The sequence below is a fragment of the Mirounga angustirostris genome, unplaced genomic scaffold (assembly GCF_029215605.1).
Source record: "Mirounga angustirostris isolate CCGP_5_RB_7025 unplaced genomic scaffold, mMirAng1.0.hap1 SCAF_2, whole genome shotgun sequence".
NCBI lineage: Eukaryota > Metazoa > Chordata > Mammalia > Carnivora > Phocidae > Mirounga > Mirounga angustirostris.
In genome coordinates, this window is record NW_026991710.1 from 103200632 (window position 1) to 103226240 (window position 25609).

The window sequence follows — 25609 nt, forward strand, 5'->3', positions numbered from 1 at the left end:
ATGGGTCCTTGCTTATGCTGAGCTGGAATCCTTCCTCCCTTACCTATGCTCCTTGGGAATGAAGAACAGCTGCTCACCATCCATACCATTCCATGATTTAATCTGCCATTTTTTTCTAGGAATGAAATAATCCTGATTCCTTCAGGTTTTCATTATGGTGTCTGTTTCCTGGCTTTTGGTTCCTTTCCACTGATATTTCTCTAACTCTCCTCGTCACAGTAATGACTGGGAGCTCCAGAGGGGTACACCACTGCTGCATGCAATGGGAGCATGACGAAAACCACCTTTAAAAGCATCCTCTGTTGGCACAGCTAATTACTGTACTGTCTTACTCTGTTTACTCTGTGATCTGGTTTCAGTAACTGGGTTTACAGGAAGCATTGCCTTAAGAAAGGGAAGTCGTCAATCTTAACGGATATTTTTCTCTCCTGAAAGTGGAAATTTCAGTAGAAGTCTGTGTTTGTCTCTTTTTCATTTCCCTCTGATTTTTTTTCTGTGCTATTTTTTTCTGTTTGTCCAATCTTTTTAGACAAGTGGATTGTTTTCTACATGTTTTCATTGGAGTTAAAAGCATAGTAGTGGCTTCTGTTGGTGATGACATTGATTCATTCATGCACTCAGGAAATATTTCTCAATTCCTAGTATGTGAAAAGCTGTATTCTAGGTGGAATAAAATACTGAACAAACTCTAGGTAGAGTTAAAATACTGAACAAAGATAGACATAGTCTCTATAGTCTTGTGGGGGAGAAAGATATTAATAAATAGTTGTATAAAGGATTATATAGTTAGAAATGGAAACATGGGATTTTGAGGAAAAAGACAAGGTTGTATGAGAGTACAGTAAAAGGACACTTACTTGGAATGAGATAAGGCCTCCCTGGGGAAAGGAAAGGCACTTGAGTTGAAATTTGAAGGGCAAGTGAGATGAATTAATTGCACAAAGGGGCAAGTGTGTCAAGAACTACATTCTATGTAGAGGAAATACCATGTTCAAAGTGTTATGTATTTACCACATCGTCAGCGGAATTGAATTTCCTTAAATTTGTGCTGTCAACTTAAAGTCTTTAAGTTTGAGCTGCCCGTTTCCCTTCACCTTATTAGAAGGAGTCCCTCAGTTAAGAGTTCCTGTGGTATGCTGATCCCATTAAGGGATTTGAATCTTTCCTGATTAAATAACAAAATTTTGTATTGTGTTATGTCATCTTTAATTTCAGAACTGTTTGTAGAAGGAAATGCTGAATTCAAGATGAGTTTATGTAACAGGAAATCTGGCTAGCTCAGGTGAGTGTACGTGTGGCTTAACCCAGCTCCCGAGTATTCATGTGTATGTGTGTGTGTCTTTTAATAGATAGTCCTTGGACTTTGACATACGTAGCTAATCAAAAGAATTACTTTTTAAAATTCATTCTAATTCCATAGAGCTCTGCTTTGGTATTCTTGAATCAAAAATAGCACTTAGCTTTCACCTTCAATCCTAGACTTCATTTAATGTTTCTCTTACTAAACCCTCTGTATCTGTGTAGACATACATTGCCACAGATATACACTGCTCTTTTTCCTGCTTGTGGAAAACAGATGCTAAAGTTCCCCAAATTCCGCAAATTCTAAGAAAATTTCATTGCATAGAATAGCTTCCCTAGAAAATGACGATAATTATATATGGTTCTCTAGCCAGATTTCCCAGTTCTGGCCCTCCTGCATATCCCAGTGGATTTCTAGTTCTGCTTTGATCTCTAATATCTACTTGATTCATCAAGATTCCCCAAATTCCTTATCTTTCCTTAAATTCTATGGTCCCTAAGATTTGGCTTATTCACCCTGACTATGGACTATGGACTCTTGCTTAAATATCTTAGTCTTGAGCCCTAATTCACCATCCTTGCACAGCCGTTCTTTAAGTACAGAGTGGGTATTGCAACGTCCCGTGCCATGGAACCATGGTGATTGATGTAATGTGAAGTCATCAGTAGGGGGGATATGTGAGAGACACAATGGAAATGAGAGGTAGAGTGTCCTTGAAACTGCTGTTTTTTAATTCAAAATAATTAACATGCCAAAGTGGCATATTTTGGGGTGACATATTCTTGTTTCCTTCAATCTCTCCCCTCTTCCCCTTTCTTCTCTGTTCCTCTTTCCCCCCCCCTCACAAATGTTAATGCTTTGATGCTTTGGATTATAAATTCTTAATGGTATTTCCTTCTGAGGAAATTTTTGTCTAGTCATTGGGCAAAGTAAGGTAAATCACCTTCAGAGGTATAATTATATATATAATGTTGACAAACTTACTTTAACTTCATTATGTGACAAAATGCCCCTAAATCTTCAATTTATTTAGGAATACAATTTAACATATATTAATTGAGAATCTAGGCTGTGTCAGGCACTGTGCTATGAATTTTGTGTTGAAAATAGCATGGTTTCTGAGAAGCTAACATTCCATTGTGGGAGTCTGTAAGAAAAAGTATAATAGAAAACAATAAATGTTATAATAATTGTGAACCAGGCGCTGAGGGAACTAAATTTAAGCACTTTCATTGAATTCATGGGTCAGACGTGGCATCCTGGAAACAAATTTCTTTGTTTATCCCATTATACGTACAGCTCTGGACAGATTCCAATGTTAAAAATCAAAATTTAATTATATGAGTTGACATAAAGTTCTCCTTTGTATAGCCACTAAAATAGAAATTGCTAGTACATTTTCAGCTCCTTTTAAAATTGTTGAACTATTTTATGTAACAACAAAAACACTATGATCATATTTTTTCATCAGCTGCCAACAAAGCCTCTGCTTATATCATATTTCCAAGGAAGTTCATGTTGTAACTAAGTCTGTTTCGAAGACAAATTATGTGAATGGAATTTATCAAGCCCTAATTTTGTTTTTCCTATGTTCTCCCTTCCTGGTCATCTATGAAATCTAGTATCTCGTCAGCTTTGTAATCTTGTCTCATTAACTTCCCCCAGTACAGGAAAATTCTCCAAGAAACATTTAATACCTAGATAAGAAGGGAATCATATATTTTGATGCTTGCTAACTTGAAGTTCACATTTAATTATGTGATATTTTATTCTTTTATTATTTCATGTGTTAAAACTTTAAATCATTTTTTTTAAGATTTTATTTATTTATTTGAGAGAGAGAGAATGAGAGACAGAGAGCATGAGAGGGAGGAGGGTCAGAGGGAGAAGCAGACTCCCCGCCGAGCAGGGAGCCCGATGCGGGACTCGATCCCGGGACTCCAGGATCATGACCCAAGCCGAAGGCAGTCGCTCAACCAACTGAGCCACCCAGGCGCCCCTCATGTGTTAAGACTTTAACACTTTCAAACTTAGCAATATAATAAAGACATTGAAGGAAAGGTTCATATAAGTTCATACACACAGTAGCTACTCAGATATTACTGAATGCAGGAATACAAATCTATTTTCTTAAAATGTGTCCTCCTAGAAGATTTTCGATACAAATTGTATCAGCATGATGTAAGATAATGGGAGAATATTGGAGGAGGTGCTCCTCCAAGGGCTCTGCATGTATTAATTTATGCAATTCTCCTTAATGACGAGGTAAGAATTAATCTTATAAATTATTTCTTTGTACCATCTCTAAACTACGGGTATCTAAACTTCTCTCTATTCTTACCTCGAATCTCAAATAATAAGGAAAAATTATTTAAAACTTGAAAGTAAGGCAAAAAGAGAACTTTGTAAGTTATGGCATTTTTCTAACAAATTCACCTAAAGAGCATCTGCCTTAAGAATGTTAGCTTTTCTTGATTTGATGTTTACTGGTATCCATGAGAACATTTTACAACTTGGCAACCGTAGATACTAACTTACAGAAAACTGAGAAGGTGCATGTATTTATTTTTCTGGTTGTAATGCAAATGGTTTCAGCCCAGTAAAGAGGATAATCCAAATTTATGCTTTCTGGCCATTAAGGAAAATAATCTGTTCTTGTTGTTGCTCTAATTCGGCAATCTCATTTCAGATTTCTTTTTGTTTTTTCACTAACTCTATATACGTCGGGCAGTCTCTTTCAGTATAATGGACTAGCAAGATAAACTGGCTTTGCTTCCTGCTTATTTCCTTGTTAATAGTTCAGTAAAACTTTAGTATGTCTCTGTATGAGAATTCTGTTGTTCTAAGGCTTTGAAAATTATCTGTCTGATGACAATCTTATGACCTCTTTCTTTTTTTTTTTTATGACCTCTTTCTTGAATTATGACAATAATTTACCAACAGGTTTCCTTCCCTATAATCTCTGCCCTAATTCCCTATCAACCTTGCATTCAACTTTTAAACTACTGCTCCAGCAAAACAAAAGAATTGCCCATCAGAGCAAGACTAGATTCAGTGTGGAACCCAAGGCCCTCTGTACTCGTTTCCTAAGAATGTCATAAGAAACTACCACAAACTGGTGGTTTAAAATGACAGAATTCTATTCTCTCACAGTTCTGGAAGACAGAATTCCCAAATCGAAGTATCAATAAGGCATGCTTTCTCTGAAGGTTTCAGTGGAGAATCTGTTCTTTGCCTCTCTCAGCTTCTGGTAGTTGTTGGTATTTCTTTCTTTTTTTTTTTTAAGATTTTATTTATTTATTTGACAGAGAGAGACACAGTGAGAGCAGGAACACAAGCAGGGGGAGTGGGAGAGGGAGAAGCAGGCTTCCTGCAGAACAGGGAGCCCGATGTGGGGCTTGATCTCAGGACTCTGGGATCATGACCTGAGCCGAAGGCAGACGCTTAATGACTGAGCCACCCAGGTGCCCCAGTTGTTGGTATTTCTTGACTCATTGCTGCACAATTCCAATGTCTACATCCATCTTCATAACCTTTGTTTCTCTGGGTTTTCACCTCTGTGTCAAATATGCTTCTCACTCATTCTTATAAAGACACTTGTCATTGCGTTTGGGGTCCACCCAGATAATCCACAATGATCTTATCTCAAGATCCTTAACTTAATTCTGTTTGCAAAAACCATTTTCCAAAATAGGTTACCTTCACAGGTCCTGGGGATTAAGATATGGACGCATCTTTAGGGGGGCTACCGCTCAACCCAATACATTGTCCATATCCCTCCCCGGCTCAGTTATCCACCATTACCTTCCATTGCTTCTCAACAGTGTTTCTGTTTATTTCTTGATCCCTACCCTGGCCCCAGCCTACTAAGTCTGCTCATTGCAACTCATTGTTTCTGTTGTTCATATGATTTCTCTTCCTAGAACACCCTCCCTTTCTTTTTTATGTGGCTGCTGTCCAAGCTTCCTTCAAGCAGACCCACCAGCCACTCCTATGCTGGTGCCTCCATTCTGTGCCCTCATTGCACCCTGAACATACTACTGCCGCTTACTGAGTTCTCTTATCTTTTCTCCCTCGGTATGTGCCTGTGTCTCCCATTCATATTTTATGTACATGGTTTGGATTCTGTCACCTTTGATTTTCTACAACCTCACACAGGGCCTGTAAATAGTAGTCATTCGTTAAGAGTAGAGTAAGAGTCAATGAGTCTCTGACTCAGGACCTATTTGTTACTAAAATTTAGCTAACATTTTTTTTTTCACATCATCTAAAACTTTATTCTATTCTGTTCAATCTAGCATTTGGAATATAGATTATTTTATGTTTTGGTAGTTCTTTATCTATCTTGGGCTTTCCTGGTTAACTTAAACTATACACCTTGAAGGACAGAAATTCATGTCTCCTATGTATGTATATGTTGGGAACATGGGAATAGTTTGCTAAAGATTTGTTAACTTAATCCCCTCTGGAAATATCTAGCATGTAAGTATATCTTGGGAGGAGGATAGCCTGGTTTAAATTTATTTTTTACTATTTTCACCCTGATAGGGAATCAAACTCTACTTCTCAGCAATTTAGTAATGCTTTAGAACTAAGATAAATTATGTTCCTATTGGAATATCTGGTTTCTGGGTTTTAAAAAACTGTTAACCTTCATGAAGTCAGTTTATAGAATTTCATTTTACTTCCCCACCTTATGTCTTAATCACCACCACAGTATAAATCTGTTGCTTCAAAACCTCCATTCACTCATACATTTTATTCTTATTGACCTTGGCTTATGAAATTTGGATGGAAGAAATCACTAACTTAGAAAGGAATATTTGAACTTTGATGCTATGTTTCAAAGCCTTAGCTGAGACCTCAGCCACATGGAAGCATGTAATTATTATAAACCTACTTGGGGGAAACCACCAGTTTCAAGAACAAAGGAATTTTGCCGTATGATAGCTTACTCTAAGAAACTTTATTTTCTGTCCTTAAGTATCATCAAGTCAATATCTGGGCAATGGGAAATTTTTGTTTTCTATAGCCTTATGAAATTTTAGCATCAAAATCATTAAAAAAATTCACCTAGACTTAGGTGTCATGAAAAACTCTATATTTGTGCCAGATTAACTAAAAAATTGGCTTCAGATATAGTGGGGAATTAGGGCCAAGCTTTAGGCAAACTTGGGTATTTCTTTATTTTAGGTGAAAAATATATAAAATTCGATGGATTCTTGCCCTCTGACCTAAAACCAATTAAAACTCAACAATTTGGCTATGATTTCCTTTGAGGTTTTATATATTTTTTCAGCTATAAAATGTGAACCCAGGTCAAGAGGCATATACTGAAGCCTCAATTTTAGCAAGAAAAATATTTATGAACTAAAAGAAAAATATTTATGAGAATTCTACAGAAACTTGGTGGCTGAACAGAAAACTTTAAAACTGAAACAACCAACTTAGAATATTTGGGAGAAGTGAACATTTCATGAAATTTGCTCTTTCTTTTTCTCTTCTTTCCATAGTTCTAGCTATTAAATTCCACCCAGGTTCTTCTTCTATGCTGTGTTACAATTTTTTGATAGATTCTATAGAGGAACTTCTCTCTATAGAGGAACTTCTCTTAATTTCTTCCTTTGCCTTCAATGTCATAACTCTTTCCTTTGAATCACTCTCATTTTTTTTCCTCCAAAGCTCTTCTTTCCTGGGGGAACTTAGCAGAGTTCCTCTGAAGACTGAATCAGAGGGCTCAGTGAATGGATCCAGCAATATTGCACTCTAAGGTACTCTTCCTGTAAATATTGTTTTGACCACTATCTCTGTGCAAGGACACAGCTTGGTGATACGCCCCCACTGAAGGTTGAGTTTCTTGTGTTCTACGGAAACACGTCCCAGGAGGTGAAGAGGTGGCCTCTATCTCTCCCCCTTCTTTAGACGTCCCAATCTTGGAGCTCATCGTCATTTCCAGAGCATTTTCTCACTGTTTCCTACTGTTCAGCAGAGGAGTGCGTTGAGCTCTTATACAAAGAAAACCTTCAGCGGTCTGTGTAGACTTACCCCAATGTCTTCTGAAGAGTCTTCATATGTGGTGTTTCCTTCTTTCTTTCCCTCTCTTCTCTTTTTCCTAATAATCTCTTTACTCCATTCAGTGAAAACTTCCATAACCTAGCACATTTTCCTCATCTTGCAGAGAGGATAGAGGGGAGAGGATATCTGTCAATCTCTATTATAAAACAATCCCTGTTTTCTGATGCATTAAATAGAACACCATTTGAACTATTTTCTAACTCCCACCGTCTGTTCCTTTAAGCCTTATTTCCCACTATTCTATTTTTTTTAAAGATTTATTTTTTTAATTATTCGAGAGAGAGAGAGCACGGATCGGCAGGTCAAAGGGAGAGGGATAAAGAATCTCAAGCAGCCTTGCGCTGAGTGAGGAGCCCAACATGGGATTCGATCTTAGGACCCTGAGATCGTGACGTAAACCGAAACCCAGAGGTAGCCGATTAACCCCCAACTGAGCCACCCGGGTGTCCCTCTATTTTATATATCTCATGCTTTAGTCAAAATTGACACTCTGCTATTATTCATTCATTCCCTCATTCAACAAATATTTATAAATGTCTTCCATGTGCCAGGCACTGTTCAAGTCTCCAAAGATACATCAATAAACAAAACAGACACACTTTGTGCTCTCACGAGCCTTGTATTCTAGCATATCCTGGGCATCCTTGGCTTTGAAGTTTTGTTCATCTTATATATTTTCCCAATCCCAACTTTGTTTGGCATTTTCTCAACTGGTACCTATATTTCAAAGCTAAATTCAGATTATCCTTAACCCATAAACTGCCTTCAAAAGCAGATTTGCTATTAACACTTGCAAGGCCAAGGGCTGAAGTATGAATGAGATTCACAAACCATTTGTCTAAATATTTATAAGACATAAGTCTAGCTAAAGCCTTGAGAGCTAGATAACATCAAAATTGAAAAATGTGTAAGACTATGGTGTTGATATATCTGAAAGTTGGCATAATATCCAATATTGCTAAATTTACTATTATTGTTCATATTTGGATATTCTTTGTTGATCAACTGGTATTGTTTGGAGGATTAATGAAATTAAAACATAACAAATTATTATTTATTAATTTGTTGTTTTTTTCTTGTCTTCATTTCAGCAAAATAAGTAATGTTATAATCAATAACTTTTTTACATAATTGTGTCATATTGGCAGGTGACAGCCTTTCTTGGACACCATAGTACTTAGACTTTAGGGGTTTTTTTTAAGATTTTTTAATTTTTAGAGAGAGAGAGAGAGAGCAAAAGCAGGAGTGGCAGAGGGAGAGGGAGAGAGAATCTCCAGCAGACTCCACGCTGAGTGCAGAACCCAACACAGGGCTCAATCCCGAAACCGGGAGATCATGACCTGAGCTGAAGCCAAGAGTTAGTTGCTTAACTGACTGTGCCACCCAGGTGTCCCTAGACTTTTGGTTTTTTTAGTTTCCAATTTGAAGGATCCTACTGAGGCTATCATAACTAGAACTATTGGTGTTTGATTCTAAATTATCATAAATTTTAGGCATCATGTTCAATTATTTTAATAGGGAGATTTATGACAAAATATCATCATCACAGAAATTATTGTAAGTATTTTAACTTCCTTGAATAAAGTACTATCAATAGTATATTGGTTTTACCATCTTTTAAAGCAATATCTAGATCCATATAGCAATATAAATAATCAGTGTCACAGGCCATGCATATTACTTCTAGACTTACATATATTTAAATGTAAAAAAATTGAAATGTTTAATATTGAAAACTGTTCTTCAGCTTTCATGTCCACCTATGGCAAACATGTTATTTTGCTAAAGTAGAAATATGTCCAGATGCCATACCTGGAACATAAGGAAAAGAAAATAATGCTCAGCAACAGTGGAAGAAAGATACTTTATTATGCAAGAATCTTTCACATCCATGCTGAGAAGGACATGCATGACAAGTTAATTAATTTGTGTTTTCTCTTAGCTAACTGATTCTGCTGCTTAGGTCTTTCCCACATAATGAAGGAAGATCAGTGACTGACTCCATGCCAGTCCACGGCATGCAGATGTAGTCATCTTTTGTTCTGGGGACAAAATAGTATCTGTATCCTGAATAGTAATAGCGTCACAAACTAAATTGTGAATGATAAGGGCAGGGTGGGTGGGAAAAGAGTGATGGAAGGAAGAGGAGGAATCAGTTTAGTTTAAGGTGAACTTTGTAAACATTAATGGGAAGGCTCAGAAGGAAATAAGAGATGTAGGATTAGAATGCAAGAGAGAGAGTGGGGTGAATGAAAGATTTTTGTTTTGTGGTTCAGAAATTTTAGTGATAATATTTGCCTGTGTGATGATAATCAATATATTTCATAAGTATTTACTTCAAGTCAAGTATTCTATCAAATACTCCAGACATAGCAGTTTATTCCTTTGAATCACATGAGATTGATATTACCGTGTCCCTTCTCTTTGAAATAATATACGTGAGATTTTGAGATGGTTACTTGCCAATATTTTATTGCTGGTATGTGACAGACCAGAAAGTAAACCCAGGTCTGTCCAACTGCACAGCTTTCTCTTAATCACCAAGGGCATTTGAAGCCATAAATTGGATTCCAGCTCCCTGGCAGAAGGTAAAGAGAAATAAGAGAAGGTGATACAGGGCATGGTGACATCTGGGAGAAGGGAAGGACACTTTATTAATTAGTTTTTTAAATTATTAGTGAAAGAAATCCTACTTGAATTGGTTTAAACAAAAAGGGGGATTTTAACAGAAAGATAAACTATGAACTAACTAGACAGTCATAATTACAGATAGGCCATGATCTCTCATAATCAGGAATCAGGGCCCAAAGGATCAGGCTTCCTCCTCTGATTTGTAGCCATGTTTCTCTCCATGTATCAAGCTCCCTCTTTCTTTAAAGATTTTATTTATTTATTTATTTATTTATTTATTTATTTATTTGAGAGAGACACCATGATAGGGGAGAGGGTCAGAGGGAGAAGCAGGCTCCCTGCTGAGCAGGGAGCCCAATGTGGGGCTCGATCCCAGGACCCTGGGATCATGACCTGAGCTGAAGGCAGACCCTTAACGACTGAGCCACCCAGGCGCCCAAACATTTTTTTTTTTTTTAAGATTTATTTATTCATTTGAGAGAGCGAGAATGAGAGAGAGTACATGAGAGGGGGGAGGGTCAGAGGGAGAAGAAGGCTCCTCGCTGAGCAGGGAGCCCAATGCGGGACTCGATCCTGGGACTCCAGGATCATGACCTGAGCCGAAGGCACTTGCTTAACCACCTGAGCCACCCAGGTGCCCAAGCTCTCTCTTTCTATAGAGTGGTTTTATCCATGTGACAAGAATGCAGGTAGCCAAATGTTCCAGAGTTTTATAGCTCAGGACTTCAGCCAACAGAGGGACACTGACAAGACTTTCTGAGTCTTAAGTCCAAAAATTCAGGCCAAGGCTCTAATTGGCCCAGGCTAGGTCAAATGCTATATCGAGATACTTGTTGCTGTATGATGGGAGAAACCTAAATAACCCCTTCCTGGATATTTTCTCACATAACAAGAAATGTGGAGGGAGATGGTTCCAGGGCTGGTTCAGTGTTAAATGATGCCAAGGGGCAGAATATCCAGGATCTTTTCAGCCTTTCACTCATGATAGAAAGATGGCTTCTGTGACTATTGTTATAATAATTATATCCTCATGGCAACATCTGAGGCAGGAAACAAAGGAGGCAGAAAAGAATATTTTCTGTGTGACATTTTCTTTTGGTCAAGAGGGAAACTACTACATTTCACGTTGAGCAGAGCCTGAGCAATTCTGGAGAATCTTTTTAAGAAAAAAAAAAAAGAAAGAACAATATTAAAAATACAACATTAGGCCCGGGGCCTTGGCTTGGGTCATTATGAGTATGGGGCCCTAAGCTTAATAAGCTTTATTAGCTTCCTTGTAAATCCAGTCAGTATTGTATTTTCCTCTTCTGTCTCAGTGGCTGAACTGAATTCATGTAGTCACTCCTGGCAGCCAGGTGCTTGGAAATGGCAAGTATCTGGATCTTTTAGCAGCTAACTTTGGAAATAGGTATCTAAGACTAGAGAAAAAGAGGAGAAGAATGGCCATTGAATGAGGACCAATTGGTTCCCACAGATGTCTATCACTGGAATATTTATGTACAGCCAGAGGTACCAGAATCATACTGTAAAATGTGGCTGATTTGGCAGTAACTATGTGGGTGGATATAATGGGATGAAGAGTGTGCCCTCCAAATTTTGTCCACTTAGAATCTCAGAATACAGTTTTATTTGGAAACAGGGTCTTTGCAGATGTCCTTGGTTAAGGATCTTGAGAAGAATCATACTGGATTTAGGGTGGGCTCTAAATTCAATGACTGATGTCCTTTTAAGAAGAGGAGAGTCACACAGATGCACAGAGGAGTCCAGGCAAAGGTGGAGGCAGAGATTGGCCTCTATCGCCAGGCCAGAATAAGTTCTGGGGCCTGGGGTCACTATAACCTGAAAGAGGCAAGGGAGGATTCTCCCCTCCAACGCTTCAGAGAGAGCATGGCCTATGGATACCTTGATTTCTGACCTCTAGTTCCAGAACTTGAAGAGAATACACTTCCGTTGTATTAAGCCACCCAGTTTACAGTTATTTATTGGGGCAGCACTAGGAAAGTAATACAGTGGGATAAAGAGTAGTTATCAGAAGAAGGGGGTGTAGTGCTGGTGTCCACTGTAGACTTTATAAAAGGAGCTTAGAAGCAGGTAGAGTCTAGATACAGGGTGAGAGCCAGGTCAGTGTATTGCCTTGACGGTCGTGACAAGGCATGGGAATTTCGATGCTAGGCAGAGTTACCAGTGCTAAAGCCAGACTAGAGAGTAGAGATAATGACACAGGAGGACAAACAAATTCCTGAGCATTTCTACCCCTTGCCTGACTCCACACTACATGTGTATATCTGAAATTCCCCACCCCTTACTCTTGCCTAGTTCTCTGCCCTTCCCTCTGTGAAACTGACATGGAAGGCATACTCCTTTCAATCTTTCATGTCTTTGGTGTGCTGCGTGTGTGTATGTGTGTGTGTGTGTGCATGCACATGCATGTGTATATATAGGATGATACATTCATAATTTTCTATTTTTAGATGTTAAGTGAGAGCAGCGTAATCTCTACCTCTTTAATTTTCTTTTCATGGTAGAATATTCCTGAAGTAATTTAGGAAGTGCTTAATGAAGTTGGTGGCATGTAATGTGTATCTTGTGTAGAGCATGAGAAAAATAAGAGACACTGTGATCTTAAATTCTCACTTATAAGTCTTCTATATTTAAACACAGCCATTTTTTAAAATGTCAAAATGTCATTTGGGGACAATGAAGCATTCCACGTTTATTTAGTTTAGACCTAAAGGAAGCCATACTCTTCTGACGTAATAAAATTTCTAATTCTATATCGTTTTGATGTGACTATATCTTCAATGTATTCTATACTTCCATGAATTCTTGCATAGACTATGTTTTCCTTACTACTCAGGATAAACATTATACACACCCATTCTTGTTCTGTGCAATACCGTGATGTGGTGGGACCTCTTTCCCAAGTGCCCCGGGCAATCATATTGCTGAACCATTGCTCTTTTCTCTTGCTCTGAGCTGACCAGCTGTGCTTCTGGCTGTTGCCGGCACACTCTACTCTACCAGAACCCTGTCTCTCTTTAATGCACTGTTTCTAATCCACTGTGGTCTGGGAATCCAAATAACACAGCTTGTTAGGATTGATCTTACTCTAAGAGTAAATGCCCCCCAGTGAGCATCTGCATGCCCCAAGTGAGTTTCCTTGGAAATTTATTCTTTGGGTTAGGTGTGCTAAGTTTTAGGGCATGGAGGGCCAGAGTAATTTTTTCTTTGCTTCTGAACACTCAGAGCCAGCTGGCTGATGAGGCGCTTGACAACATGGAAATGGCAAGTATCTGGATCTTTTAGCAGCTAACTTTGGAAATAGGTATCTAAGACTAGAGAAAAAGAGGAGAAGAAAGGCCGTTCTCCCTTCCCATTTACATTGTTTTCCACGCCCCAAGTTATTTTTAAATGTTATATGTGTGTTTTTGTTTCATTTTGCCATATCGATGGAATAATATTAGCTTCACTTTTAAAGCCTCCATCTTGAGGAATTACCTTAGGCAAACTCTGGATAATGATAATGAGAGGCTGATTTTAGGCGAGTTAAGAATCTGTGTTGTTAATGACCGACACACAACCATCGTGAGTGTCAAAGCTGGGAAAAGTCTGCCAGAACAACCTGATTGTGCCCAGAGGTAATATTTTAGAGATACAGAGCTGTAGCTGAAGTCACAGGAGGAGAGCCAGCGTTTTCCAGGATATCATATCGTTTATGAGTCAGGTTGCAGAATGTCTTTGAAATCTTGGGATGACGTTAAAGTCAAAATGTTAGGAGTCGGAATTCTGAGGTCAGAATCAATAAGGTATTTGGATATTAGTCATTTGGTTTAAGAAAACAGCGTCTTTGAGTGCACCCCATTTGTCTCAGCTCCTTTTCTCAATCAGTCTGCTCTTCTCCAAAGCATTACACACAAATCAGGCAGGGAGAGACTAAATGGTGAGGGACATAAGGTACATATAAAAGTTGCAAGAGCTAAGTGTCAATAGTCACAGTCTTTAAAAGTAATGCAGGTTTAAGAAAACGAGGGCCTCCATAAATCACTAGAAAACTCGATGATGATTCCAACTGCAGATGGGCTTTTAAACAAGTGTGTGCGTTTGTTGCTGCTTCTTGACTCCCAGTTGGATACTAAAAAAAAAGGCTCTTTCTCAATTTCCTGTTCTTGGGCCTTATTAAAATCATTCCGTTGCTCTGACCCCCGCCCCTGCTCCTTTCTTCTCTTCACATCTGTGTTTGTGTGTGGAGGATGGTACCCACAGTTCCTGGACACAAAGAATGCATGAAGGTCCTGAGGATGAGATTGTGACCCAGCTACAGTGTGTGTGAAATGAGTGATGGGAGGAGAGAGGGCGAGCGAGCAGTGGTGCAGGGTTATGATTTGTATAGTTATTTCTAGCTTTGAATTGTTTCCAAATCTCATACATTCACAGACAGCCTCGCCAAAGCCCACAGCTGTCATGCATTTTCAACAGATTCCACAGGGCCTCGATGAGGTTTGAAGGCATTCCTTTGCTCTTACACATTAGCTAAAAGGAATTACCGTAACATCTGATATTGTGGAAGTGGGATATTTGCCATCCTGACCTTGCCCAAAGCAGTCCGGAAATGGGGTCCAAGAACGTATTATCTCATGTGGCCTCTAAAGGTCACCGGGGGCCCCTCGGTGGCATTTCAACAAGACCCAAGCACCCAACATGCTCTGCATTTGGAGAAACCGTGGTTCTGTGTACGGACCCAGTGGGGAGACACGTGTTCCCCTTGCTCTTTGGATGTTTGTCATAGGAAAGGCATGTTCCACTGGAGAAATTCCCAGCTGTCAGTAATGTGCTGATACACCACAGCCAATCATCAGAGGACGAGCCAAATAAACAGGATGTTCCCCATGTGTGTGATTGCATGAGTGTGTAGCAAAATTTCTGCCCATTTCACAGCCTCATAATGGGATTGACATGCATTGCTTAATCTGCATCTGTCTGTTTAGGGTAAAAACACATAAACACCATGGAAACAATGTGTAAGAAAGCCCTTTCTTTGGCTATATGGGCTGTTGATAATGTTGGGATGAAATCTGGTATAAATTGGGAATGAACATTGCTTTAATGTTACGAGTTTACTTGCTGGGAAGTGCCGTCAAGGCCTCCAAACGCAGAGGAGAGGAAATGATCAGATTGTCGGTGGTTACGGGGAGCTGACACAGAGGGCTGAGTCTATATGAATCTTTTTACATGCCAGTGCAGTCATCTTCATTCTTTCTTCTTGTAAGACACTCATTGGCTGAGCTATTGACATAAATGTACAGAAACAAAGTCAAGTTGTGTCATTGCCTTTTTTTTTTTTGGTTGGTTGGTTTGAAAATACTGCTTCTGATCACTCTTAGTGTCTAAACATATTCCTGAAGCAGCAATTTGGGAAAGACAGGAGAGAGGCAGTTCCTTCAACATTCCCGTGTAGAGTGGGTTCTTTGAAAAATAACATTAAGTATCCTGTCAGGTGTCAGATCTCTTACTGCTCTGACTATGCAAATCCCTTTTGCTCAAGTTGGTACATTTATTCATGATAATAACAGTAGATATCATTTATTGTAGATTTCCTGTATGCCAGCACTGTGCTGTCTTTAACATGCATGAACTCTTAATTCTCACAAAAACATATAATGTTGATATTATTATTTTTTAAATTTTATTTTATTATGTTATGTTAATCACCATACATCACGTCATTGGTTTCTGATGTAGCATTCCATGATTCATTGTTTGCGTATAACACCTGGTGCTCCATTCAATATGGGCCCTCTTTAATACCCATCGCCAGGCTAACCCATCCCCCCACCCCCCTCCCCTCTAGAACCCTCAGTTTGTATTATTCCTCTTTTAAAGATAAAGAAACTAGGGTTCACAAAAGTAAGTAGGCTTACTTTAGAAGACGGAGCTAGTGAGGGAGCAAGTGTGAGGCCAAGTCTATAGGAGTACATGCACTTAACCACTCCTTCACAGTATTACCTTCCTGTGTCTCTGCCTTATGAGAAATCTGATTCTGTTTCCACCTCCGATGTTATGTTCCATAGAAACACAACTCACTGTATCTTCTTGAACAGGCTTAATGTGCGAAGGTGATTCTGGTATTCTAGGGTCTATCCGTTTGGCAGGGTTGAAGGTTGAAGACCATGACATGGAACCCTGGTAATAACTTCTCTCTGTTATTCAAGTTTGATCTTCTGACTCTGGTTGTTACATGCTGTTTTTTTAACTTTAATGCCCCAAATACACTGATTTAAGCCAAAATCATGTGTCTAAAAATTTTGCCACTCTTTCAATGGTTTTTATTTGATAAACATAGTGGGAAAAAGAAAAAGTTGTGAATGCACAGATTATGTGTGCTTATTTTTGTTTATGAGATCATTAAAGACTTGTACTATGATATCATCTGGCAGAAGATAGTACCACATAGCGGTTAGGGCACAGGCTCAGGAGTTTCATTACTTATTATCTCCGTGACCTTGGGAAATTTAACTGGTGTCTCTGCGCTCATTTTTCCCCCATCTCTATGATAGACATAAAGAAATAATAATAATTATGGAACTGTTGCTAGGAGGAAATGAGAGCATACATGTAAATGTGTGCCCCCTAATAAGTATTTGACAGTACACACTGAAATGCCTTGGTGCTTTCCATCACCAGTCTTTGTATTATATTTCTCCAAGGTTCTCCTCGAAGTCAGACACACTGGATTATATTTGTTAAATGTGATCTCCCTAACCTTAGAACGTAAGGTCCCTGAAACCAGATATGTTTCTTTTTTTCCTCTGCTGTATTTTCATTGCCTAGAACAGCACCCGACACATGGTAGGTCCCCACAAATATCTGTTAAATAAATGAATGTTAGCTATTACTACCATTAGTATTATTATCATCTACTTCAGATTCAGATACTATGCTGAAAAAAATCCTCAAAATATGGTTTAAATTTGAACAGTTACCAAGGCTTAAGATATATTTGATTCCTAATCATAGAATTTAACAGCTTATCAGAACATCAGAGCATATTGATGCTCTTAACCTCTTCAATTTATAAAATTAAGAGAACTTAAAACATCCTGAGGCCTCGTGATATTACGTGATGTTCTCTTAGTCAAGAATGACCTAGTACCACATCCGAACTGGCACTGAGGCCTCCGCACCCCAAATCCGGTGCTCTTTCTTCTGTGCCCCACTGACTTCTAATGTGGGTACCAACATGGCTCTCCACCCCTCAGTAGACCAGGCCTCAATCCAGGTGGAAACCCGCACCTATTTCATTATCGTGTTTTACTCCAAACTCCTCATCACCCGTGGTTGATTGGTCACTGCTATCCTGCAGGTTTTTCACCATGATGGAATTTCTTTTTTGGATGATAAAATGAGCTCTCGTTACAAGCCCCAGACAGAGATGGCTAAGAATTGCTAGGGGCGGGGGCGCCTGGGTGGCTCAGTCGGTTAAGCGGCTGCCTTCGGCTCAGGTCATGATCCCAGGGTCCTGGGATCGAGCCCCGCATCGGGCTCCCTGCTCTGCGGGGAGCCTGCTTCTCCCTCTCCATCTGCCTGCTTCTTTGCCTACTTGTGCTCTCTCTCTCTCTGTCAAATAAATAAAATCTTAAAAAAAAAAAAAAAAAAAAAAGAATTGCTAGGGGCCAGGGAGAGCTGCTCCTATCCAGGTCCCTTGGCCACTAGTGGTGCACCGTTTTTCTCTGCTATTTATAGTCCTCTGAATTTTGAGATCTCCGGGACCTTCCACTTGGGGAGAAAATCGGAACAAATACAAACTATACAGGTTACTGCATTGCTTCTCTGACTCCAGAGCTGTCCAGGGGAAAAGAAGGTATCAGTTCATCTGACAAACATTTATTAAGTGATTATAACACAGTAAGCAATGTGAATGGGTGTGTATGGAGTTGACAAGTATTTTTAAGTCCCATTCTTTTTCTTCAAGGAATTTACAGTATCTCTGAAAAACAAATTATCCAAAATAAATCCTGCAATGCATAACACAATAGTTAGAAATGAAGAATGGAGATGAAAATAAAATTTTGAGTGAGCTTAGAGGAGGGAAAAAGTCACTTACAGAGGGGGAATTGGGATGTTCGTGGAAGAGGCAGCATCTTAACTAGACTTTCATGGATCACTTGTCGTCCTCACATTCCATGCATCTCGGATGAAATCTATCTGAGAGTTGATTACTTAAGGTCTGTTTTGCTTCAGGGCATTTTATCTCCTCATGATGCCATATCACAGACACATACGTGTGCAACTCGATGCAACCACCACAGTTTATTACTCAAAAGAGGCTTTTATTAGAGGTACTGGTATGTATTTTTTTGCATAGTCATAATTATGAACACTTACTTGAGTTTATAAATGATAATATACTCCTGAAAGACAAAAATTTGTATCTTGCACATACCCATGTTCAGTATTTGGAGTTTCTACAAATAGCTAAGAATTAAATAGCAGATGATTTTTGGACATTGCTAATTCAACTCACATAACTGATTATGGTTAAAACACAAAACATTTCCAAACAAGAGTCCATTATGAGGTAGTGTAGAGTTTTAAAGGGACCCATGAGCTGAACCCGTAATTAAGTCTCCCAAAATATTTACATTTCTTTTTCCCCCTTGGAAGTGTATCTTTTGGCTTAAAGTAATATGCTGCACCTATTTTAATAGCTGATCTCTTTCCTTATCCTTATTTTCAAGAGTAAATATAAGGCTGGTTAAATAAGTATCTTTAGTTTTACTAAATATTTAACAATGCATTACGTACTACACAGTAACCAGAAAATTGAAAGTTCTCTTTTTTATTGAGGTGTAATTGACATATAGCATTATATTAGTTTCAGGTGTATAACATAATGACTTGATATTTGCATGTATTGCAAAATGATCACCACACTAAGTCTTGAAAGTTTTGATTTTATTAAACCATATATTTTCCATTTACCAAACCAAAACTAAAGAAATAAATACAAATGATAGGAGAACGACAAAGGAATGTGATTTGCAACAGTTGAGAGCGGTGATGTGTTTTCATTGTCCAGTCTTTCCCCCTCATTTTGGCTTTGCTCTGTCCCTCATCAGCTGAGGAATTGTCTGCTGTGTGGCTTTCTCTCCTTAGCATTTATGCCATTCACTTGTTGGTTTTGTGCCTTTGCGCTGTTTAGCTACTCATTTTGCTTGCTGGCTCCTAAGGCTATGATTGCAGCCATAATCCTTTGTTACTCATGTGGAGCACGCTGACGGATGTGCACACTGAACATTTTAACCAGCACACTTCCGCAGGCTTCTTCTGAAGCTGATGGAATCACCAAAACAATCCTATGCTCTTCTGAAGAACAAAAGGAAGACAAAACCAGAAAGATGGCTCAAACACAGCCACTGTGGAAGATGTGTGAGAGCCGTCACAGAGCATAAGAACAATGGTGCTCCGTAGGTTTTTGTGGGCCACCTCCTCTAGAGAACTTAACAGGAACAGTTTACTCAAAGCCTGTGTCCTGTGTCTTGCTATAATTAGTTTTTATACCAGTACTGGGTCTTAGACCACTTTATGCAGACGAGTCAATTGAATTTTTGGAAATATCTTGGGACAAGTATCCTAAGGTCATGAAAATATAAGTATAGAAAGAAGAATGATTTATTACCAAATATTTATTGAACTGTTATTACGTGAAGGAGACTTATTTAAGGGTAAGTACGCAAGATGTAGTCTGCCCAGAGGACCATGTGTACAATTGCTGAAACTGGCCTGGGGCCTTCAGCTATAGCTCAAAGAAGTGGAGATTATAATCCAAATTAAGAAGACTTTCCAGAAGTTGATTGAATATTGTACCTGGAAGGGCTATCAGAAATCATCTACTCCTCCCATCTTATTTTAGGAATATAACTATAGTTGTGACTTGCTCAAGATCACCCCGAAATTTGGCAGAAAGTCAGATATTAACATAGTTATCTTTTCTCTAAACCTGGTGATTTTTTAAAAAAACGACATGACATATATATTTATTCTGACTTAAGTAGGTCAAATGTAATTTTATTTTACTTGTATTAGTTTAGTGCTTATTGTTGATTGTTTTAATTCTAAATGTGCTTAATCTGGTTTTCTCTGCATTGTATATATATTTTTAAGACTTTATTTATTGATTTGAAAGAGAGAGAGAGAGAGAGAGAGAATAAGTGGAGAGGAGAGGCAGAGGGAGAGGGACAAGTGGGCTCCCCGCTGAGCAGGGAGCCTGATATGGGGCTGGATCCCAGGATTCTGGGATCATGACCTGAGCTGAAGGCAGCCGCTTAACTGACTGAGCCACCCAGGTGCCCCTGCAATGTATATTTTAAGTTATTTATTTAAGTAATTTATTTAAGTTACAGGAGAGAGGGCAAGAGGAAGACTTCTCTATTTTGCACTTTAATTTTTTCACTTTCTATTAGTATTAACTTAGAGCTTTTTATTATAGAATTAATAGATGTTAATTGAATAAAACTAGAAAATGTAAATAAGGAAAAAATGAAAACTAAATTCAACTGTAATCCAACCCCCCAAAGAGAAAGACTATTTTTATGTATACAATATTTATTTCTAAGTTATTATATTATATATAATATTATATTTATTAATTTAATATATTAAATCAAAATTTAATTTTATAATATATAATACATTATGAAATTATAAAAATATAAAATATATTTTGCATATATAAAAATATATTTATATTATGTATATCTTCTTTGCCGTAAAAAATGGGGTCACATTTAAACTACTATTTGTACTTCATTTTTTCATGTAACTATTAAATGGGCATTTTCTGTGTGCTAAAGATGTTTAGGATATCATTTTTATTGGAACTGCAAAATAGTCTTTTATTTCTTATATATTTGGACGTTTTATTTATCATTAATTTTTGGACGCTTTGAAAACAAATTTTCTTCATTGTAAATATTCTAAAATAAAGATCCATATAATTACATGCTTATACTTAATTATTTTCTTAAATTTTCAGATGTGGAACTCCTGGATCAAAGGATATACATATATGCAAGAATTTTGATACATGGTGGGCCTACCACCAACACTTACTTTTTGTTCTAGGTTTCAAAATTTGTAGTTTTTTATTTTTATTATTTTTTAAATTTGTAGTTTATATTCAATGCTATGGACTTTAAAATTGGCAAGGGTCAATATGTCTATAAACAAACAAAAACACACAAAAAAACTCTCCTGCAAAAAATAGTCACCATGGCTTAGCATCCACACTTTTATTTCCTGAATAGCGTTATATCAAGTAAGTATTTGAGATAGATGTTGCTTCATTTCTATCCCTCCAGGGCAAGAGGGTGATGATCCTAAATTTAGCAGTGGTATCAAGAGGTGGATTTTGTCACATCTTCATATCTCCTTCCTGGAGATCTCTGACTCCCACTTGCCAAACCTGGGATGGATGTAAAATGGGTATATGGTTCTCTAAGAACTTGGAAGCCTTCCGATGTTAGAGAACAAATATTGTCACCTACTAGAGGACATTGTGATTCTTCTACTTCTTTTAAGTTTTCTTTTTGTGTGTAATTACTTATTAATATGAGAATAAGTAATAGTTGCTATTTTTAAACTTGCCTTACTAAAAGCTGCTAGATGTGTATAATGAATATACTAAATTCAGTGAGGTTTGCATGCATCTTTTAAAAGTAAGAATATACATTCGAATATAAAAATATTTTTAAAGAGAAAAATGCACATATGTTTATTATTTGCAACTATAACCTTTCCCATTTTGGTGCCTTATAAAGTACATATTCTTTGGTTTCCTTGGATTCAAAATAGTTGTAGCTAGTTTCAAGCATGTTGTTTTCAGATAATGGTGCTTTGTGATAATAGGTGTAGACAGTTTCAAGCATGATATTTGAGCATAGACACTGAGAAATAGAGATTAATTATAATTAGTACTTCCATTTCTGAAGCAGTCTAAAAATTTAAGGAAAAATACTATTGCATTTGATTATTTAATACCATCTGTGACTTGAATTGCTTACATCACAAATTATTATAAACTATTTCCAAAGGTAGGATTTTTTTTACAGTTAAATATTTTGTTGTCTAAGAAAATGTTTGTATAATTTTGGATTATACTACAACTCAATTAATAATTTATTTATTTAAGATTTTATTTTTAAGTAATCTCTATATCCTGTGTGGGCTCGAACTTACAACCCTGAGATCAAGAGTCTCATGCTCTACCAACTGAGCCAACCAGACGCCCCAGTAATGTTTTAAACAAATATAAGTGCAACTATCTTGTCATCTTTATCATATATTTCAAGTGTGTGTTAGTTCATTATTTGGAATGGAAAATGTCAGTTTTCAATTTTTAATTTTTGTTTATATGTTATGTTTATTCTGATTAGTGGATCTTGAGATAGCTCTAGGAAAACTTATTGAAATTTTTAGTCCTACTCTTTTTTGGACAATATGGATTTTGTACTTCATAAGTACACAAACCTCATATCAGTACATATTATGTCAGATGACCTTAGTCTACTTTAAAAATAGAGAAGAGGATATTGCTGTACTTGAATACAGGACAGGCACAACTTGATGGAAGGGAGAGAAGTAAAGGAAACGAAAAGTCTGTAGCATTGAGAGCTTACAGCTCCAGGTAGATTCACATGTTGACTACCGGGAGTTCTAGATAATCTTCAGGTAGAATGAGAGTCTCGAGTATGTGCAGTTGAGACCATGTCTTGTCCTGACTGTGTTCTCTGAAACACTAAACAAAATATGTATGTATCTGAGCATTTTCAAAAAAAAGATTTATTTTATTTATTTGAGAGAGAGAGAGAAAACAACTTAAGCACACATGCGCACGTGCACAAAGGTGTGGGAGGGGCAGAAGGAGAGGGAGAGAGAGTCCCAACCAGGCTCCAGCTGAGCACAGAGCCTGATATGGGGCTCAATCTCATGACCCTGAGATCATGACCTGAACCAAAACCAAGAATCTGCCACCTAACTGACTGTGCCACCCAGACACCCCAATCTGAGCATTTTTAAATAAATGAACTTGATACTAATTTCTTAACTAGTACATTGAAAATACTTTTATTAGTTGGATTAAAAGGAAGGAAAGAAAAAAAGAGATAAGTCTGAGCATTGAGATAGCTATTGAACATTTGCTTCACACTGGATATTATACTGAACTTTTTTTACACATTACCTCATATAATTTTCACCACCACCCACGTGGAAAATACTGTTAGAACTCATTTCAGAGATGAGGACATGGAGAGATCTCTGAGGAGGCCCAGAGAGTTCAGAGACTTGGTCTAGGACATGTAATTAGTAAGTGGAAGCACTGGGACAAGAACCCCAAAATGTATGATAGGAAACATTAGTGCCCTCAGCCAATTCTAATAGCTTCGTATCTATTTTGTACTTGACTGATACTAATGAAGTAAAGTAATGCTTTGAAACTTCTTTTTTATTTTAAACTTTCCAAGCTCTGGCACTGAAGGTTGATATTTTTCCTTAATTGATCCTAATGTATGGATTGAGAATTTGAGAGTGCATCATTCCAAAGTAGGTTCGTTACTCACCTGATCTATAAATACAGGATTGTTGCCCTTCTAGTCCAGAAAAGAGTCAATATGAAGGGATCAGTTTACTCTGTAAGGCCATTATAATGCTTCTCACAAAAATATCCAATTAAAAACTGTTGTGAAAATAAGAGGAATCAAAGGTCTTTCACTCCAGTATAGGGATAAAAATATCACTTTGTTAATATTAATATTGTATTGTCTTCATAGGCATGCTAACTAATACAGTTACTTGGTCATTTTATCTTGTATGAGGTAATAGTGATTATTATAAGTTATATTTTTTTTCTTTTACTACGTGCCACATTTGTTTTCAAATGAAATCTAATCCATCCCATTCTAGTCAAGTAATGCCTAAACTATAATATCTTATAATATTAAACATAACTTTATACCATCATGGTATAGAATATAATATCAAACAATTTTGAAATATAACCCATGGAGAAAAATGTTGATATTGCAAAAAGATGTCATCAGAAATTAGGCCAAATTAACCAATATAATAACTTCCTACCAAATGTAACCATCTCTAGCTTAAAACAAAGATCTGCTTCATAATACAAACATATCCTTCTCTGGAGCAGGATTGATAATTAATGCCACATATTCATGGTGAGAAATGTATATGAGTTTGGTCATAAATGTTCTCATGCATTTTAAATGTCAATAAAATGAATAGCCTTTATTATTTCGGAATGATAGCTTGTTCCCAGACACCGCTACTTTGCAGGGGATGATGACTGCCTTGGCACATAATGAAGTATTACGGGAACATGCCTTAAGCATTTGTAAGACACACCCTTAGCTCTGAATCAATGTGGCAAGGGCAACACATAAGGGCACAAGGAATATGCTTGAGGAAATCCAATCCTGCTCTTGCTTCCACTTACACTCTCATAAATCAGTCTAGGTGAATATGTTAAGCTCAGTTAGAAAAAAAAAAGTTAAAAAAAAAGACAATACTCCTCTTTCTTTGGCTTGCAGTGTCAAGTGCTTTGTTCATGGTCATCCCTGCTTTCGAGACACAGCTTTTTGTTTTTTAGAGAATCTCCAAAGGCTTGACTTCTGTGGGTAATTTTGTTCCACATTAAGAGAAAAGGACTTGTATGTATTTTTACTCTCTGGCACATTAAAAACATGTGAGGCTGGCACACAGGTAATGGATAAAAGTAGTTGGTTCCTGGGATGGAAAGAATTATCAATTGAATAGAAATTAAAAATAGGACCTCTGACTTTCATTCCAACATATAAAGAGCTTGGAAGTTGTCACTCCTGTTCTTACAGCAAGGAAGCTAAACACACTTAAGATTGATGACTTTTCTTGGATCCAGCAGAGAACAAAGTTTGCAGGTCAAACTCCCATCACAAATTTTGGTGAGGTGGGCAAATCCAGAGTCACAACTGAGATCCACTTACCTGAAGCTGCTGGTGCCATAATCTGGTATGGATAGTTAAATGGCAATTTTGAGGAAATGCTGCAGGTTGAGTATGAAATAGTAGGAGAGTGGGAAACTTGTGGAGGTTTCAGTTTTATGGGGTCACCTTGAGCTTTAAATCCAGGAATCCTACCGGATTCTCGAAGTGAAGATCCAAGAAAGTTCCTTTTGTGGCTTTGGCATTGACAGGCAAAGAGTAATCATTGCGAAATATTCCCAGAGAACTCTACATAACAAAGACACATGCTTGAGGACAAAAGACTACCAGAACCTCACCCCAACTGAAGGAAGGGCATTCTCACTCCAGCTAGCCTTCTGGTATCAGCTAAGGGAGAAAAAAGTTATACCTTGGAGAAGCAATTGTGAAGGTCACAGCCCAGGCAGGGACCCAGGCTTACAAAAAACTGAGATGTAATCATAAGATTACAGAATGCTTCCACCCTTCCCATACTTTCTCACCACCCCATCAAGGTTCCAATATAATGATAGTGGATTAGAATGGAAAGAGCTATAAAATGAAGACTATCTCTGAAGAAGAGTGCTTA

At 37.7% G+C, this 25609-nt stretch overlaps 1 long non-coding RNA gene across 4 annotated transcripts in view; it reads left to right on the top strand.

Annotated features, from left to right (window-relative positions):
• Positions 1–25609, top strand: part of LOC123848260 (uncharacterized) — a 319093-nt gene that overhangs the window by 229207 nt on the left and 64277 nt on the right. For 3 of the 4 annotated variants that reach the window (XR_010409534.1, XR_010409537.1, XR_010409536.1), the window contains one exon: positions 1216–1282. This is a non-coding gene — a long non-coding RNA (uncharacterized LOC123848260). Of the gene's footprint in view, positions 1–1215; positions 1283–21041; positions 21324–25609 lie in introns of all 4 variants that reach the window. The other variant, XR_010409535.1, reaches the window with a different exon arrangement.